The 19455-nt window shown below is 41.0% G+C and overlaps 1 long non-coding RNA gene across 2 annotated transcripts in view; it reads right to left on the reverse strand.

The window, feature by feature from the left end:
* Positions 1–18390, reverse strand: part of LOC137162802 (uncharacterized) — a 71063-nt gene extending 52673 nt beyond the window's left edge. Inside the window, exons 1-2 of one of the 2 annotated variants that reach the window (XR_010922501.1) lie at positions 18299–18390; positions 10867–10920 (exon numbers count right to left, since the gene is read on the reverse strand). This is a non-coding gene — a long non-coding RNA (uncharacterized lncRNA). The remainder of the gene's footprint in view (positions 1–10866; positions 10921–18298) is intronic. The other variant, XR_010922502.1, reaches the window with a different exon arrangement.
* Between the last annotated feature and the right edge of the window lie 1065 nt (positions 18391–19455).

Below are 19455 nucleotides of genomic sequence, written 5' to 3' on the forward strand. Positions count from 1 at the left end.
CAAAGATTTAACCATTTGCCACTCTTTCACTATCTAACAGACTGAGGAATGAGTTTTATGTCTGCTTTCCAATCCCATTCTCCCATATGGCAAAACAAGATGCTACCACTGCTCCAATGGGCAAATATCTGATGGTTCCAGAGAACTTTCCGTTCCCCCCACTCCAGCCCCAGCATATAATACAGTATTATAAATCCTGTAAATGAAGTCTTCAATCCTGATTAGCTGTTGAGGTTGCCTTAGCCATTTACCAACATATGGCATGATGTCCTGCAGCCTCATCACTTGGAAAATATTAATACAATCAGACCTGGACAGCCAGGCTTCATTCAGCCATATGTCTAGGTTTCTGAGAGCAATAATAACCTGTCTATTAGCCCGAATATAAATAGTAATTTTACAAGCCAAAGCTTCTTAATCTAAATAAATATAGAGGGCCAAATTTTGCTCTGGGATACACTTACACAACTTCCACTGAAGTTAAAAGCCAGTGTGTGAATGTGTCTGAGCATGGAGTTTGGATCAGAGCTTTCAAACTGATTTGTAGCATCCATCTGGCTGTTCTGAATCAAGGAAAACCAAAACCAAGTGCAATTTTTAAAAAATGACTATATTCACAAGTCCCAGTTACATCTACATATTCATCACAGGTCTCTGCGTTTGGTCTAAAAACTGACATCATAGTTATATCATTTTGTAACATTAGGCCATCAGGCCAAATTCAATCCTTTTGTAAGTAACTCCATTGAAATGAGACCTCTACTAACTTTTTTCCCAAGGCAGTTTTGGCTTTGGAAAACTTTACCGCTTCTGAGACCATGTCTGTAGATTTGTCTTCAGCTAAGAAAAAAGAAAAAACAAAAAACAGAAAGCAAAATTCTATAAATACATTAGGAGTAAGAGAAAGATGAAGGGAAGTGTAGATCCACTACTTAGTGAGGAAGGAGACTTAATAACACATGACACCAAGAAGGCTGAGGTGTGTAATACCTATTTTGCTTCAGTCTTCATTAAAAAACATTAATTGTGACCAGATGTTTCACACAATTAACAAGAGGGAAGGAACACATCACAACTGGGGCACTGGCAGTCATGCCTAATGGCTAAAGCAGGAGTCAGGCCTACTGGCTGGAGCAGGGGCCAAGAGATGAGCCAGGGTCAGGAGCTAGCAGGCCTGGAACAGGACAGAAATAAGGCTAGAGCAAGGCTGGGAAGAGGAGACATGCAGGAGTGATTGCACCTGCAGGCACATAGGTTGAGTAGCCAACAGCCTGCTGCTGCTGCTGAGCTTAAAAGCAGGCCTGCTGGCTCACTTCAGCCATCAGGCATTCCTACTGCAACCCAGCTGAGCTCATCAACCTGCCTAGAGGCTGAGCTGGCTCGTCCTCAGGCTCAGCTCCAGGAGTTCACTCATGACAACACAAGCCAAAAAGAGAAAGAACAGGCTAAAGAATATTTAGATAAGTTCAGCCCAGCTAATTTGAATACAGCTAATGAAATTCACCTTACTGTACTTAAGGAACCATTGGCTGAAGCAATCTCAGAACCATTAGCAATTATCTTTGAGAACTCATAGAAGATAGGTGAGGTCCCAGAGGATTGCAGAAGGGCAAACGTAGTCTATCCCTGGGGTGTTCAGTCTAACCCAATGAGATTCAAGAGTTGACACAAAGTGAAAGTACCTTTATTAGTCCAAAGGCTGATCAGCCCAATGGCATGTTGCAAAACACGTAACAATTAGGAATCAATTTCTTATCCCCAGTTAACTAATATGAGCAGTGATCAGTTATTGACAACAGAGCCAGAAGCAGAACCCACCATATTTTCAGAGGGCAACCAAATTCTCTCAGCAACTACATCACATAAGCATCATTTGTATTACACCAGCCATTACTTATAAAATGATATATTTCTTCACATAGTACTTATCTTTTAAAAGGGAACAGAGAGGACCAGGGGAAGTATAGACCAGTCAGCCTAACTCCTATTCCTGGAAAGGTCCTGGAAAAATTTATTAAACAACCAATTTGTAAGCACCTATAGGATAACAGGGTGATAAGTAAAATCCAACATGGATTTTTCAAGAATGAATCATGCCAAACCAACCTAATTTCCTTCTTTGACAGGACTATTAGCCTATTGGATAGGGGGAAGCTGTTGATGGGCTATACCTTGATTTTAGTGATGTTTCTGACACAGTCCAACATGACATTCTCATAAGCAAACTAGGGAAATATCTAGAAAAATTAACTATAAAGTGGGTGCATAACTGGTTGAAAGACTGTATTTAAACAGTAGTTATCAATGGAGTTTGCTGTTAAACTGGGACCCCTATATCTAGTGGGGTCCCGCAAGGATAAGTCCTGGGTCTGGTGCTTGTCAACATTTTCATTAATGACTTGGATAATGGAGTGGAGAGTACGCTTATAAAATTTGCAGATGACACCAAACTGGGAGGATTTGCAAGCTCCTTGGAGGACAGGATTAGAATTCAAAATGACCTTGACAAATCAGAGAATTGGTCTGAAGTCAACAACATGAAATTTCAATAAAAACAAGTGCAAAGTACTATATCTAAGGAGGAAAACAAATCAAATTCATAAATACAAAATGGGGAATAACTGGCTAAGTGGTAGTACTGCTGAAAAGGAACTGGGGAATTATAATGCATCATAAATTAAATATGAGCCAACAACATGGTGCAACTGCAAGAAAGGCAAATATGGGATGAATTAACAGGAGCAAGAGACGGGATGTAATTATTCCACTCTACTCAGCACTGGTGAGGCCTCATCTGGAGTATTATGTCCTTTTCTGAGTGCCACACTTTAGGAAAGACATGGAGAAATTAGAGAGAGTCTATGGGAGAGCAACAAAAATGCTAAAAGGTTTAGAAAAATCTGACCTATGAGAAAAGGTTAAAATAACTGGGCATGTTTAGTCTTGAGTAAAGAAGATTAAGAGGGACAAGATAACAGTCGTCACTTATGTTAAGAGCTATTTTCAAGAGGAAGATAATCAACTGTTCTCCATGTCTACTGAAGGTAGGACAAGTAGTAATAGAGTTAACCTGCAGCTAGGAAATTAGCAGGGGGGGGCGAGTTTTAACTGTAAGTTCTGGAATAGCCTTCCAAAAGAAGTTGCGCCATCCCCATCATTGGAGGTTTTTAAGAACAGATTAGACAAACAGCTGTCAGAAGTGGTCTAGGTATATTGAGTCCTGCCTCAGCACTTGGGGCTGGATTAGATGACCTCTTGAGGTCCTTTCTAGCTCCACATTTCTATGATTCTATTCTTTTTCTCTTCAAAGTGTGTACAGGGATTCCTGTTCATTTCAATGGAGGATAAATTATTTTTTTCTTTAGTTCTTGATTTTTAATTATGAATAGTTCCTATGTATTTTAATACATGGAAATTCAAACGCTACAATATAAAAAATGAAAATGTTTCTAGGTCCAGATTACATAGTCCTTGATTTAGCAAACTATCTCAGCTTGTGTTTAACTTTAAGCACTTCCTAAAGTCCAGTTGGCTTCATGTATTTAAGTGGGACTTCAGCATATGCATAAGTATTTGGTTGTAGCAGGTATATCTTGTTTATTACACATTGCAGATACAGTAGCAATTGGGCTTCAGCAGATAGAGAATTATGAAGTAGAGAGCTGCTGACTTTTAAAAGCCTGAAGCAGTCAGATCTCACTCAAACATTGCTCATTGGGAAGAAAGTAGCCAGGACTAATTGAATATGGAGTTTTTCACTTCTAGGATATTGTTGTGAATCCAAGCGAGGACAGGTAGTTACCAGAAATCATTACCATCCAATGGCTGTTGGATAGCTCAAGCTTGATGAACTGATAGACTCTCCCATGAATGATGCCCATATCCCCACCCACTACCACAAGTGGTGTCTTCACTGGTATTTCAAAAGAGTGGCCAAGGACTCAATCCACATGAAGATACCCCTAGATGCATTCCTTCCAGATTAGGGTTGAGCCACATAGTTGGGGTAAAGCGAGGAAGCATGTTTATATATTTCTTGTTTACATAGTATTCTATAAACAAATAGACTTTTTTCCACTGCTGTCATAGGAACATAGAACTGAAAGGGACCTCTTGGGTCACTGAGTCCAGTTCTCTGCTATCACTATCACAGACAACCCCTTCCAGAAACTTATCAAGTTCAGTCTTAAAACTATGTAGGTTGTTTGCCCTCCACTACTCTTATTGGAAGGCTGTTCCAGAACCTCACTTCTCTGATGGTTAGAAACCTTCTTCTAATTTCCAGCCTAAATTTATTCATGATTAGTTCGCACCCATTTGTTCTTGTGCCAACAGTGTCTATTAGCTTAAATAACACTGCATCCTTCTTCCTGTTGTTTATCCTCCAATTTATTTATAATGAACAATCATGTTCAGAGTAACCTGGATTGCTTGGTAAACTGGGCACAAGCAACCCATATGCATTTTATATGGCTAAGTGTAAATGTATACACCTAAAAACAAAGAATGTAGGCCACATAACTTACAAGACGGGGGGAAATCAGAAAAAGATTTGGGGGTTGTGGTGGACAATCAGTTGAATGTGAGTTCCCACTGTGGCACTGTGGCCAAGACATTTAATGCAATCCCAAGAGGCATATATAGGGAATCTCAAATAGGAATACAGAGGTTATTTTACCTGTGTATTTGTCACTGGTGTGGCCATTGCTGCAATACTGAATCCAGGTCTGATGCCTGCAATTCAAGAAAGATGTTGATAAATTGGAGAGAGTTCATGGAAGAGCCACAAGAATGACTGAGGGTTAGAAAACATGCCTTATTGCCTTAGTGATAGATTGAGCTCCTTGAGTCTATTTAGCTTACTAAAGAGACGGTTAAGGGTTGATTTGACTACAGTTTATAAGTATCTACATGGAGAACAAATATTTAATAATGGACTCTTCAATCTAGCAGAGAAAGGTATAACATGATCCAATGGCTGGAAGTTGAAACTAAGCAAATTCAGACTGGAAATAAGGCATACATTTTTAACTGTGAAAGTAATTAACCACTTGAACACTTTACCAACGGTCATGGTGGATTCTCCATCACTGACATTTTTAAGTCAAGGTTGGATGTTTTTCTAGAAGATCTGCTCTAGGAATTATTTTGGGGAAGTTCTATGGTCTATGTTATACAGGAGATGAGACTGGAGGGTCACAATGGTCCCTTTTGGCATTAGAATTTACGAATATCCCCTCTCAGCCTTCTTTTTGCTCGGCTAAACAAGTCAAACACTTTCAGTCTCCTCTCATAAAATAGGCTTCCCATTCCCCGATAATCCTAGTTGCCCATATCTGCTTCTTTTCCAGTTTGAATTCACTGCAGTACATTTCATGATCCATTTTTTTAAAGACCCATCACATATCCTAATTCTATGTTCTCATACCATCAATAGACAATAGTCACCTGAGAACTTCACTTTCTGCAGACTTCCAAAGAAAGGAGATCACCAGCTATAGTGCTGGAAATTTAATTCCTGATAAAGTAAATGTTCCTCTTCTTATAATTTTTCAAATTATGGTGTGATTTATTCTCTCTTTTTTTTCAGGGGTGGGGGTGGATTGTTAATGGTGAATCCTAGACCCAAAGAAAAATCTGCCCTAGCCCTGCTTTATCCAGGGGAGTCCATGGGAATGGCTCCCTGGAAAATATCTGCAATTCAAACGATGTTCTAGGATTATAAAATAAAACCCACTGTAACAATGAAAATTACAGCTTCACTGTTATGTAAACTCTAAAGGCTAGAGCAGGCCCGGAAGAAAACACTGGTCCAGACAATCACTGAAGATGAAAGTCTGCATCAATCTTGAAGAAAACAGGGAAGACAGAAGACAGAAAAATACATCAGAAAAAGAGAAGATGCTGTTGGAGACCAAGGAAAAAAAGTAAACGAGGGATGAGAACCGGGATTATTAAAATAAAATAGAATCCTCAGATAGGGTGATGTCCCAGATGTCTTGATTTTATTGGGACAGTCCCTCTATTTGGATCTTTTTCTTATGTAGGCACCTATTACCTCCCACCCCCATCCTGATTTTTCACACTTGCTAAATGGTCACCTTATCCTCAGCATACCTTTGTTTAAAAAGAACTAGTGAAATAAATATACTGTTTCTGTAAAAACTCTTTTTCTTCTCTAGTTTTTGTTCCTTCTCTTTTCCCTGAGTTTCCTGCATTCTTGCTCTCCTTATGTGATTTAACTATTTATGATGCTCCATTCCTACTTCTGCTCAAGTAGGGAAGAGAATGCAAGTAGGAAAAGTCTATTCTGTTCTGTTCAGGGTCCTGTACAGCCCTCCTCACCATAATATAATTGTTTTTGCATAGTGTATTAGGAGATGTGACTGACACCTGACACATGTCGTTCTCTCTCATCCTCTCCATTGTGGGTACAGTATCGTGTTTTGGTAGGGCCTTTTCTTATTTTTTTAAAAATAAATGTGCTGCTCTGTGTTTGCTAGAGAAGGCAAGATCAAAGAAACATGCTTTGCACTTGGAATGGAAAATGGTGAGGCTTGGTGATTAGTCTTTAGTGAGAGTTAATTCCACTGTCTTGAATCAGCCCCCAAGAAAGCTCTGTCTCCTGCACAGACAAGCTTTACCCTTATAGCAGAAAATCCCATTGTGCCAGAGGAGCAGAGTTGTCAACCATGGCCTTGTCCCACAGCTTTAGTCAATCTTTTAGATATGCTGAGCCCAGCTCATTGAGCAATTTGAAGATAAGGACTGAGACCATGACCTGGTACTCCTGGGAAGCCAACGTAGGACAGGTTTGATTTGTTTGTGGTAGCCTGTGTTGCTGAAGAGACATACATCAGTATTCTGTAGTAGTTAGAGTTTCCTAAGGGCTGATAGCTTTACACCCCGGTGTTTATGCATGGCTATAGTCGAGAGGTTAGTGTCTATGAAGAATCCAAGAACACTCCTAAACTACAGACTGAACTGACCAATTATGGATGTAAACCTTCAACCAAAGAAGACTGCATCATGGCTGCAAGCTCTCCCAAGTGCTATCTTCTCCTTCCCTCACCCCTCCCAGCATCACCTCTGTCTTATTCAGGTTCAGCTTCTGCCAGCTGTTTACATCCATGAGCTGATTTCGCCCAAGTACAAGGCCACCTTTATGTTAGTACCCTGGCAGTCATAGGCAGTGAAAGATAAGTAAAGCTGTGTGTCATTTGCATATTGCTGGCACTTGAGTCCACATCATCTGAACAGTTCTCCTAGTGTTTGTGTAGCCTTTGGGTGAGCTAGAGAGTTTACTGTTCCTCTCCCAGTGCTTCAACACAACTTCTATACAAAGAACATGGAGACCCAGAATTCAGTCACTGAGGATTTTCAACAAGGATTGCACAGGGTCAATCTCCACACAATCAAGTCCAAAGAGAACAAAAGAAATGAACTTAATTCCTAGGTACCTATTTATAAGAATAAAGATAATAGCTTAATTTCCAGTAAACAAGTCTACTTCATAATCCACATACAGTATCTTAACAGTTATAAATAAATATATATATTTTTTAACTCTAAACAGGTCAGTCCCCACAGAAGCACAATGAGAAGTAACTCAGAGTTCCAAAAGCTTAGACTGAGTTCAACTGAGTGCCAGTTAGCCTTTGTTCATCAACTCTATACAGTCTGCTGAGTCAAACATACTGCAGTTATATCATCCCTCCTATTGCTTGCAGATGTCTCCCATTAGAACCCAGGCAGATTATTTCTCCTCCTCCAGTGGAGTGTGGAATCACTCAGTTGGCTAGTTAGCTAACTAATTAACCCATCAGTATTAATTATGTGCATAAATGAATAACCCTGTTCCAAGAAAAATACAAAACTGAGAAAAGCAAAATATAAGATGACTCTTTCCCTACCATCACATTTAAATAAGAAAATAATTTGTGAACCATACTTATTAAGACAATTTGGCTAAAATCAAACATTCAAAGTATACTATTAAAAGGAAAAAATTAATTTTCTCTCTGTTTCCCCTTTCCATAACTAACACTACCTGTGCTTCCTTATTGGAAAGATAACAGTATCACTAACATGGTAAAAATGCTCCAGCGGTAGGGGGAAACAGCCTCCTTCTGTGGCTGAACTTCTCCCAGCCCAATACCTAGGTCATTTGTCCTTTTGTAAAGCAGCTGACCTGACTACTTGCCCTCAATGGAGTCTATTAGCCCAGCTATAGGGAGCCTATTGATCATGCCCAAAACTACCACAGCCAATTCCAGAAACTTCTGGGCATGGAATGCTAACTGTGCATCTGCAGAGCAACAATGATGCAAACACATTCCTCCACCCCCACCATCATCTTCTCTCTAGATCTCTTGAAGAGATATCTCTCTATCAGGCATATGGGCTACTCTTGCACCCTGCTTGTGCAGTGTCCAGCACACACACTAGCCCTGCCATAGGCCAGCCTTGTCTTGTGGTCTTAATTTTCACCATCCCTTTAATAGCAGGGCTTGTCTCTTCTCTTCCCCCAAAGCCAGTGACTGCAGTAGTTTTTCCTCTCCTCTCTCCAGCCCAAGCCCATGAGGCATTCTTGCCAGCTCCCTCCAAGTCACTTGGTAGCATCATAGCACGCTCTAGCTTCTGAAATTTAGACGCATGTGATCAATTTATCTTTATAATGGAAGAAACTTTTTTAACCCTTCAGTGGAATTTTAGATTTTGTGGAATCTGGACTCCTCACATGGGAAAAGAATCTACACAGCTGTGCAGTGACTAACACTAGTCTACTTAAGCCCTGTAGCTGCAGTGTTAAACATTTTTTTTAAATACACAAAATTGGAGTGATGCGGTGCAGAGATGGAAATAGAAACAGCATTTGCTTTTCATGGACTACACTGGATTCTGAAATGAAGCACAGCAGGTACTGGGGGAAGACTCAGCACAGCTCTCAGGAGAGATCACATGCCTCTGCACTGTTGTGTTTTGGCACAAGACCTGAGCAGAATGGAGTGTAAAACAGCAGGCAGCAGAGAGAGAGAGAAACATTACCTGAACATTATTGAGGAGCACACTGATATTGAAGAAACAATAGCCACTGGTCTGGTGGACTCTGCGTGCATTCAGTATCAGCTAGGCTGACAGAGCATTCTAGCAAACAACTAACATCAGCCCCGTCCTAAAGGCACCAAAAGCATTTTTTAACCCCTGCCCTCAAAAACAAAACCAAATCCCTCCATTAATTTTCAGTAGTTACAAAGTACATTTGCCTTATTCTAGCAGTGCCTGCTAACCAGTGTAGATAAGGTCACAAAATACATAAGGGCACAACTGTGGCTTTGCATCAAGTCCTGAGCAAGGGGCAGTGTGTAGTTGTGCTGCCCAGGAGTAGACTGTGCCACAGTCAGGTTTCTAATCTAGCTCCTGGTTCCCCTAATCTCCAGGGGGAAGTAATCTGTGCCAGACACATGCATGCTGCAGTTTGCACGCCAGCTCAAAGCTCTACCCACTCACTACCCATCCTGCCACTCCCCACCCACATACATGAGAAGGGGAGTAGCAGCCCCATGGAAGCTGCTTTTCTCCTGTGATATAGGTAGCCCATGCAAGGGGGGAAAGGGAACTTTACTTGATCAGGTGAGTAAGGCAGTTCACAACTGTTCCTTAAGGTTTCAAAATTATTTATTATAGCCCTGTTTTCACAGGCGTGTGCCCTTATGGAAAATGGGCCTATGGATTAATGTTTTCCATGCTTGTCAGCCCAGGGTTTTTGGTTTGAGGTTTTTTAAAAGGAGAAGGGAGTTTGAGGAAAACCCTTCCATCTGTTTTTGAGATATTGCGGGAGAATGTATGATGAAGAATATATGTTTCCATTATGAAAAGAAAATCAAACCAAAGCTAGAAGCTGAAGCCTGAAACGTGGCCTGGGCATTGTCCTCTTTCAAAACTTTGTTCGGCTTGAAAATAATTAGTTTTGATAGAACTAAGTCTGATAATATGAAAACTGTGCATTGAGCCATAGCAAACTGCGTTAAGCCTACAAATACACACCTACAGCTAGAGGCACTGTGCATTTGTGAGCAAACACTTAAGTGTGTAATTAATTAAAGGCCTGATCCTGTAAAATGCCAAATACCCTTAACACCCATTCAGCAACTTGTAGGATCAGGTTCTTAGTGCACGGTTGGGGGGGAGGAGAGGAAGAGTCAAATCATGGACCCTTTAACATGGGAGTAAAAGACTCATTAGACCCTTACTGCTGTCTAACCCAGCTCTGGGCTTGGCAGCCAACCTGGAACACTATTGTCTCGTGGCAGAATCTGTCACAGAGTGACTCTACACCTGCTCCATAGGAGATTGTTATGGAACTACTTAGGGTACGGGAGGCAAAGAACTCATGCTAATGAGTTCTTTGTCCCCAAGTTACCATCTATACTTCTCCAGCTATAGTGGCTCGGAAGTAGGGTCCCAAACATATGCCCCTCCTCCAAATAGAACTGGCACCTATCCAGAAGGCTTGTGACTTGGTGTTTCTCCCCCCATAATTGCCATTGGGGATCTTTGCACCATCTTCTCTCCCAGCTGATGGAGCCAGCTCAGGCTGAGACCCACAAGCCCAATAGCTCTAGAACAAGTGCCAAACACGCATAGCAAACAGTTTTTTATCTCTTGAAAAAAAAAAAAGTCCCTAAAACATTAAAGCAAAAATTGTTAATGCAACAAAAATTCAGGAAGTGCAAATGTTAGTGCATATATATGTCTGTTCCTGTAGTTCTTATTAAAACTGCAGTTTAATATATTACTGTTTAAATAATTAAAAATGTATACCATAAAATATACCCAAAAGCATAAAGAGGTGAAATAACTCACCCAACGTCACACGGCAGAGCTAGGAATAGAATTCATGTCTCATGAGCCACAATCCTGAAAAAGTTAAGGCACATCACTTATTTTTCTGACCATGCTCACTCAGCTTTACAGTTATTGGACAAAAACATCCTAAGAGCAACCAAACAGTATAGAAGCCAACCAATCTCTGAAGTGTGTTAACTTTGAAAATTAGAGGATTTGAAACTGAAATTGCTGTAGTGCATTAACTTTGAAAATAAATGGCCCCTTGATGCTTCCTAGCCAACCCAGTGCTACCAACTCTTGCCATTTATCATGAGTTTCATGATCTTTGGTGTTTTTCTTAAATCCCAGAATCAAGTTAAGTGAGAATCTCAGCTTTCATTTAAAACAAAAAAACTAAGGGCTTGTCTACATGTTCGGGTAATGCACAATACGGGGGAGTGATTTCTAAAGCACACAAATATATTGCACATAAGTTGGTCCATGTAGATGCTGCTGATGCTGCTTCAGAACTATATTAAAGTGCACTAGGGAAACGTTAGTGTGCACCAACGTCTACATGTTTAATGTGCAATGCGTTAGTGCGCTTTAGAAATCACATCCCGTAGTGTGCATTACACTACTTTGTAGATAAGCCCTAAGTTCTAGCCCTCTTTTTTGTGGCGAAAATCTGAAAATATCCAAAGTAAGTGCAATCTGAAGGTTCTGAAGGCAAATTAAAAAAGTCTACAATTATTATTTATCAATAAGGCCCTACTTAATTTGTGATATTGCAGAGACTGCAGATCCTGCAATATTAGGCTTCCACCGGAAATTTGATTTGATTTCGCTTACTTTCCACAGTCCACAATTTTGCATACATTTTAAGGTTTGCAACACACACCTTTTGACCCATTAATACAGTAGAACCCCTTTTATCCGAGCTGATAGCAGCTGAGCTTCGGGCTGTCAGCCCTGTGAATGGCAGGGCTCCCCCTGTCAGCCCCATGCATTAATGACTGTAATGTATCAGAAAAATGTCCGGTTACCAAAAAAATTAGCAGGCATAACATATTGAGTGATTATATTGTTCCAGCAAAGTTTTCTTAAACAAATAGGTCTTCTCTGGCTTTTCCAAAATACTGCAATTAGTTTGTTAATTTAATTAATGAATTACCACAACTATATTATTACTTTTCCATGATTTTCCATGTCTTGTTCACAACTTGGCCATAATTATTTGACAATCATCCTGCAATTCAAGTAGGGCCTTATTTATAAAGTCTCATGATTTTTAAGAACCAATCTCATGATTTTGGGAGCCTGACTCATGATTTTTGAATGCTCAGGGTTGGCAATATTGCATTTAAGTGCAGAAGATTACATGAGCCTTCTAATCATCAATCATCATGATAGAAAATCATTCATATACTACCCACTGGAGTTATTTTTATAGCTGTTGGTTGGGTTAAGATATTTTTGTTTTAAATTGCCCTCCCTTAGCAGCAGTTTGATTCTATATATCATACAATTAAATGGAAAAAATGTATTAAGTCTAAAAACTACCAAGAGACAGGAAAATACAAAAGTTAAGTTTATAAAAAACAATGTTAACTTAGTCATGATGCACATACTGTTTGTTTTATTGTATACATCTTACAATATGTAACTACAAATGTAACTGAAAAGAATAACAGGAAATAACAATAATGCAGCAGGTTGGCATTACTTTTGGAACGTAGATTTTTTACAAATCTTGACTTTGTATGGGGGTTTTTAAACCAAAAAAAGTCACTAATCTCCAGTGGGGACTATGTTCATGTCAAGTTTAAAGTGCCAAACTTCAGCCATTTTTGCTGTAATTGTTTAAAAAAAGAGAGATTAGAATTATTTTAGTTTATTATTAGCCATTATTTATATTACGTTAGTGACTAGTGATCCCAACTAAGACTAGGGCCTTGTTATGGTAGGTGCTGCATAAATATATAGTAAAAGACAGTCCCTGCCCTGAAAGAGCTTATTATCTAAATAGAAAATCTGAAAAGAGTAGGAGAATGGAAATATTATCCCTATTTTACTGATGGGGAACTGAGACAGAAAGATTAAGTGAATTGCTGTAGGGCACAAAGGAAATCTGTGGCAGAGCCTGAATTCAAATCCTGACTCAGTCTAGTGCCTTAACCACACAACCATCTTTTCTATTTCATAGTGGGAAATGTATACTCTTCACTCTCTCATGACGTTTAGAAAGAAAGAAAAAGAAAATATTAAAGCAGAAACTTCTACAAGGAGAATTTCAGCTCCAGCGATAGATGTTTCAGGAAGCTATGAGCTTGTGATAATGGTAGGTTACCACTGAAACTATTTTGCAGCTATAAGGCTTATTCTGCCACTCTTACTCACAGTGAGTAGTGTCTTATTACAAGAGTAGTCATACTGAGATACATGCGATTACTCTTGGAGTAAGATATTATTCAGCATGAGGAATGCGGTTACAGTCAGTCACAACATATTACTTATCATGCTTACTCCTAAACTGGGCTTCATATTCCAAAAGGCTCAAAGAATACACTATACTATAGATTACTGTGTTAATCACAGAGCCATCTCCTTTTCTAATCAAGTGCCATATAAACACTGATAGTTGTTCAATATTGACTATTTTATGTCACTGTGACACTCTGTGTCTGATAATACCCAGAAACCCAATATTCTCCAATGCCATAATTATGATATGTTCTGTACAAAGTACACCTTGTTTGGTATTATTTTAAAAGTCTTGATCTGCTAAACATTAATATCTTGTTGGAGTGTATGTGCTACCATCATATGTGAAGTTATAAAATACTGTTGTAAATGCTACTAGAACATGTTGTGAGGTGGGAAACACCTAAACTAGCTCTTCAGGAACAACCATGAAGTAGCCAGATGTGCTAATGACCTATCAAGGAAAGATTCCACTATCAGGGATTGCTCACAGTGAAGGTTTCATTGTAGGACACATATTCACAATGGGGATTGCTCGACCAATAGAAAGCAACCACCATGTCACAAACATTGTCTGTTCCAGCAAGCTGGGTGTAGCTATAAAAGGGGGGAAATGAAATCAGCATTTGTCTTCTCTCTGCCCCCAACTCAACACCTGAAGGAGTGTCTGGAAGACAAAGAACTTTGGTTGGTCTCAGGTGGGGAAAGCAGACTCTGTCTGTGAACTGAGGCTTGGTAGCCTGCATGTACCATCTCTTAGGGTGAGATAAATTTTAGATTCAAATCCTGTTAGTATGTAGAACTTAGACTACGATTTTATGTTTATTTCTTTGGTAACTACATTTAATCTCTTTACACTTGCCACTTATAATCACTTGAAATCTATTTTTCTGTAGTTAATAAACTTGTTTAACATTTTATCTTAACCAGTGGGGTTTTGAGTGAAGTGTTTAGACAAACTCTACTCAGTAGCAAAAGCAGTTGCATGACTTCCCTGCATAAAGGGAGAAGCGGATTTAATCAGCTTATACTGGACAAATCTTTGTCCAGCATGAGGTGATTTTATCTGGGGTGTGTTCCTGTGTGGCTAAGCTGGAAGAGATGGGGGCGAACTGGCTTGGGCTTGTATCTATGTCTGCTCAAGGAGAGTGCTCTTAGTAACTTAGTTGGGTGTGTGGCCCCAGCTGCTGTTGGGTTGGGTGATAACAGGGTCTGGAGAGGCTGCCTGTGTGTCATCAGCCAGAGTAGAGTGGAAAGCCCACTCCAAGCTAAATAGTTAAGGGTACCCAGCAGTTCCACAGCTCCCAGGCTGTACCTCAGGGTTTCAGCATTCAGTCACAAAGACACAGCCCATAATAAAGAGTGGGGTGTTGCTAAAGCTCAAGAGCATCCCAGATATGGAACTGTAGCTTAAGGAGACACAAGTCTATCCCTGTTCTCTTTTGCTTCATGGGGTAGTAACTTGCTGATGGCTTATTCCAGCAACAAATGACTTCCCCCATGCCCACCTCCACACTGGATCAACTATATTGGCTGATGTGTTGGAGATGAGGTGAAAACACCAAAGATGTGCCCATTCCTCAAACATCCCTTGTCCCTTCCCAACTACCTGCTCGGCAAAGAGGGAAGTTAGTGGATGAACATCATCTGCTTACCCTTCTGCACCTGGTCTATGTGGAACTGTGTATCATGCGGCCCATGTAAAAATCTAGCCATTTGGTTCTGGAAGTACTATGATTTGGACCAATAATCTTCTTCTTTAGTAAAAGTATACAGAAAAACATTGGAAGCATTATTAGTTGAGATTGTCACTTTGCTATGTCATTTGGCTGCTACTTACAAAAATGAAAAAGCCCATTAAATAGCAAATTACAAAAAGCTATTCCAAAATGGTTAGTGGTAAACAAGTCTACTATTGCTACCAGAAAGACTGTACAGGGGCAAGCAAATGGTTGATGACATGGGTCAGTAGATAGAACCTAGGAATGGGAATCAGTGCAGATGTAAGCAAGGTCTCAGTGAGCTCTCCCCTAACATCTAGCAATGAGCTGGGGAAGAGGACTTCAGGAGCTGACCTTGTTTGCATGGGCACACCCACTCTACCTCAGTGCTCAGCATGATAGGACTGCTTTGCCCAAATGATCACTTTAGGCTGGTGTTGGATCACAAGTTACTTTGTTGCTGGGGGCAGGGGGTACTAAAGAGTTGATATCCTTGATGTGTGAATCAAGAGCTAGGCAGGGACATGAGTGCCAAAGCCCAGTGGAGTTGAGAGACAGTGGGGAGAGGTACTTGTATTGGGTGGTGTGGGTCCTTCCTGAGTCCTAGACACCCTTTGACTCTGCCTCTCTCAACTGTGTAATAACAGATCTGATTAAGACTGAACTGAGAATCTTGTTACACACCACAGAGTTGAAATCACTAATAACCAGGCCTAAACCTTAGACCTGCTTTGGGACAATGTCTCTGATGCAAGAGACTGCCCTGCTAACAGCTGAAATCACTGACAGCTATGTTCAGCAGTAGCCAGAGAATTTTGGGAAGACCAACCATCTGAGCCAGCCAGCACAGCAGCCCCATGAACAGCCAGTGTATTGATGGTGGACACCAGAGAGGAACTTGCCCAATCAAGACAGCTCCTGACAGAACAAATAGCTGAGCTACGAAGTACAATTGACCAGGCTAAGACTTCCAATCACAAGGAACCTCTGGCTGCAGTGATTGAGAAGTTAGTGTTTAGAGCCACCATGCCACCCAAGCGAAGGGGGAAAAGACAATTCTTCTGTTACCAGTGTGGCCAGGATGGACAGTGCTGCCAAGTGTCGTAATGAGGAAAATCCCTCCTTGGTGTATGGAAAGCTGAGGACCAGTTGGAAGATGTCAAGGAACTACAAAAGGGCTTGGAAAAGGAGCCACCCAGGCCCACAGGACTTGAAGGCTCCCCTGGAAAGAACCATGCAGTCAGAATCCCACCAGGATTGACATGACCTCAAACAAAGGTCACTGTGAAGGTCGAAGGGACAGAATGCAAAGCAGTGCTTGACACCAGTGACTCTCTCAAGTGACTATCATATTTCAATCTTTTTATCAACAGATGTTTAGGCATCTGCCTATACAGCCATTGACAGAACTTGTCCCGTGTGGCCTCAGCATGGTTTAATACCCCACCAAGGGTATGTATTAGGGCATCTGGAATTTCCAGAGGAAATCATTGGGGTAACAGAAGAGGTGGACACCATTGCCTTAATATGCCCTTACCCTAAAGGAGCCTCTGATGTGTCTCTGCTGATAGGCACCAGCTCCGGACTCTTCAAGGTATTTGCTGATTACTGCAGATAGTGAGTGAGCAGAGGACCAAGATCTAAACATCTTGATGATACATAGAAACCTATAGAAAATTTGAGAACACTAAAAAGATGTTTGATTCACCAGTGGTCTGTGGATACAATCTCCTTAGTGATGCCTGCAATGACAGAGAAGGAAATGATTGTCATGAGTACCTGCCCAAAAGACAGTAAAGGAATGTTAGCAATGGTAGAGCAGCCGTCTGAGGGACAGCTCCCTGAAGGAGTGCCGATTCCCAGTGGCGTCATAACCCAATCTGATAAGGCCCAGGAAAAGGCGATTATACTGATTGCTAATGAAACAAGCCATGATGTTGTTGTGAAACAAGGGCAGAAGATAGTGGACCTCTGAGCCTGAAACCATCGTGAGACCCCAAGTGTGAAGCTGAAGTTCCAGCAATAGATCCTTCAAGTTTGACTTTGGAGACTCACTGTTGTTTAAAGAGTGGAAGGATTGCATGAGGAAGAAGCTTTGTGAATGATCCCAGGTATTCTCACTGCATGAGTGGGATATGCAAAAAGGAGTGGAACACCACATCAGACTACAAGATTCATGACCCTTCAGGGAGAGATCAAGGAAGATTGCTCTCTCTGAGATGGACCATGTGCGGCATCATCTTCAGAGCTGATTGCGAATGGCATCATTACATGGATTAACTACATTGCTGGGAGAGCTCTCTCCTGTTGGCATATAACATCTTCGTTAAAGTGCTATAGCAGCACTGCGCAGCTGCAACAATACAGCATTTTAAGTGTAGTCTTGTCCTTAGAGGGATGCGCTCCGAGAAAGAAGTGGTACCTAAGGTGAGGAGCACTTAGAGAAGCTGGCATGATGACAATCGCCTGCTGAAATCTCCAAGATAATAGGTTAAAGGACTAGGTAAAAAGGCAGACAAGGTGGGTGAGGTAATATCTTTTATTGGACCAACTTCTGAGAGAGAGAGAGAGAGAGAGAGAGAGAGAGACAAGCTTTTGAGCTTACACAGGTCTGAAGAAGAGCACTGAGTAAGCGCAAAAACTTGTCTCTCTCACCAACAGAAGTTGGTTCAATAGAATATATTATCTCACCTCCTTCTCTCTCTAATATCCTGGGACTTACATGGCTAAACAACACCACATACATAGGTTAAAAAGGAGGCCACTAGAGGGAAGCTGACGGAGGGCTACAGCTGCCCTGAATCATAACCCAACTCTAGGAGGACAGCTGGGGACTCCTGATTTGAGAAGAGAGTGTTTGGGCTATAACCCAACTCGGGGAGGAGGATTGATGACTCAAACTCGGGAGAGGATGCTTGTGGGGCATTAGCTCCAGGGCCACAAGAAGCGTTGGCCTCTGTAAAATGAAATAATAAATCTTGTTCTCAGTAGATGAATATGAGTAAATGACTGCAAAGACCAAGAGAGAGCTGAGAGCCATGTAGCTGCAGGGACACAAAGGGGTGTGATTGAGGACAGTGTCCTGTCATAGGCAGGTATGAGCCCCAAGCCTTTTGATGTTCACCTGAAAATGTTCTTTAATACACTATCAGCTTATAAGCCTTTAGAATTCCTTTAATTTGTTCCACTTAAAGGGCCAGTGCCTCAGCTGGTGTAAACTGGTGTGCCTCCGCTTACATCAATGGAGCTGCATTGATGCATACCTGCTGAGGATCTGATATTAGATTCCTTACCACCTTTCTCAAGTTTTCATTATCAGTCACTTCTGCAGTTACATCAGTTTCCCTCCTCAGGGTCATTTCTGTACAGGGTAAACAAAATGGTCAACAAAATAGTGAAAGTTCACATTTAAACTCTTTCCCCTTAATGACATTGCCTATCTTTTGTCCCTTAAGCCATTTTTAATCCCTTTCAGTGTTTCTCTGCCTACGCTATATCCTGCTTTCTGACCTTGCAAATCAATCTGTTGTAAAATGTAGTATCAAATGCTTCCCTGACTGCTGGATAAATCATGCCCACTGTGTCCCTGGTCCACAGTACACAAATGTATCAGGTATGACCTACACCTATGGTTAAAGTGTCAGTAAAACTGCAGTTCACACAAGAGCCTATGCTGATGTTAAAAGACAAGAGTACCACTCAAGGGACTTATTCAAGGCAGCAGAACTCTGAGGTCATATACTCTGGGCCTAATTTTGCTTCTTGCTTACACTGGTGTAAATTGGGAGTAACTCTATGTATGGTGTTATGCCTGTGTAAGTGAGAAGAAAATCAGACCCTGTCATTTTCAAGACTGAGTTGTTTCTTTGCTTTTAATTTTGATGTTTGTACAGCTGTTGTGATATTCCCATCTTCCTCTTGAACAGAAGCATTGTAAGGTGGAAGGCTGGATAGGTAGCTTGCTGCTTAGAGAGCAAAACTGTTAATGTCAGAGCCACTACACTATTGGGTTTATGATCCCAAGAAGCTGATTGACACACTTTATGGTGGAGCTATTTTTGTGTGGATGAAAGCTGCCTTCCCCCCTCCCCCCCTTATTAATGCTTATTTTGTTGTGCTCAGATACCATGGTGATGTGCAGAGTCTATTAGAAAATAGACTAGATGAGATGATAGCTGGATATTTTTCTCTTTGGGTTAAATTGTGATTTGAGAGAGCCCTGAGCAAAGGTGGTATGTAAACTGTAGAGTAACTGATAAATAGCCCTGAGGAAACACTGACTCATTTTTGAGTGATAATTCCTCCCCTATTTCTTCCTTGGTCTAGGGCAGTGTTTCTCAATTGGTGTTCCATAGAACCCTGGGGTTCCGCAGGAACCCTGTTAGGGTTCCGCGAGCAGCTGTTCTCTGAGCTGCCGAAA

The sequence above is a fragment of the Emydura macquarii genome, unplaced genomic scaffold (genome assembly GCF_026122565.2).
Source record: "Emydura macquarii macquarii isolate MOO-44397 ecotype Brisbane River unplaced genomic scaffold, CSIRO-AGI_Emac_v2 contig_2473, whole genome shotgun sequence".
In the NCBI taxonomy this organism is placed as follows: domain Eukaryota; kingdom Metazoa; phylum Chordata; order Testudines; family Chelidae; genus Emydura; species Emydura macquarii.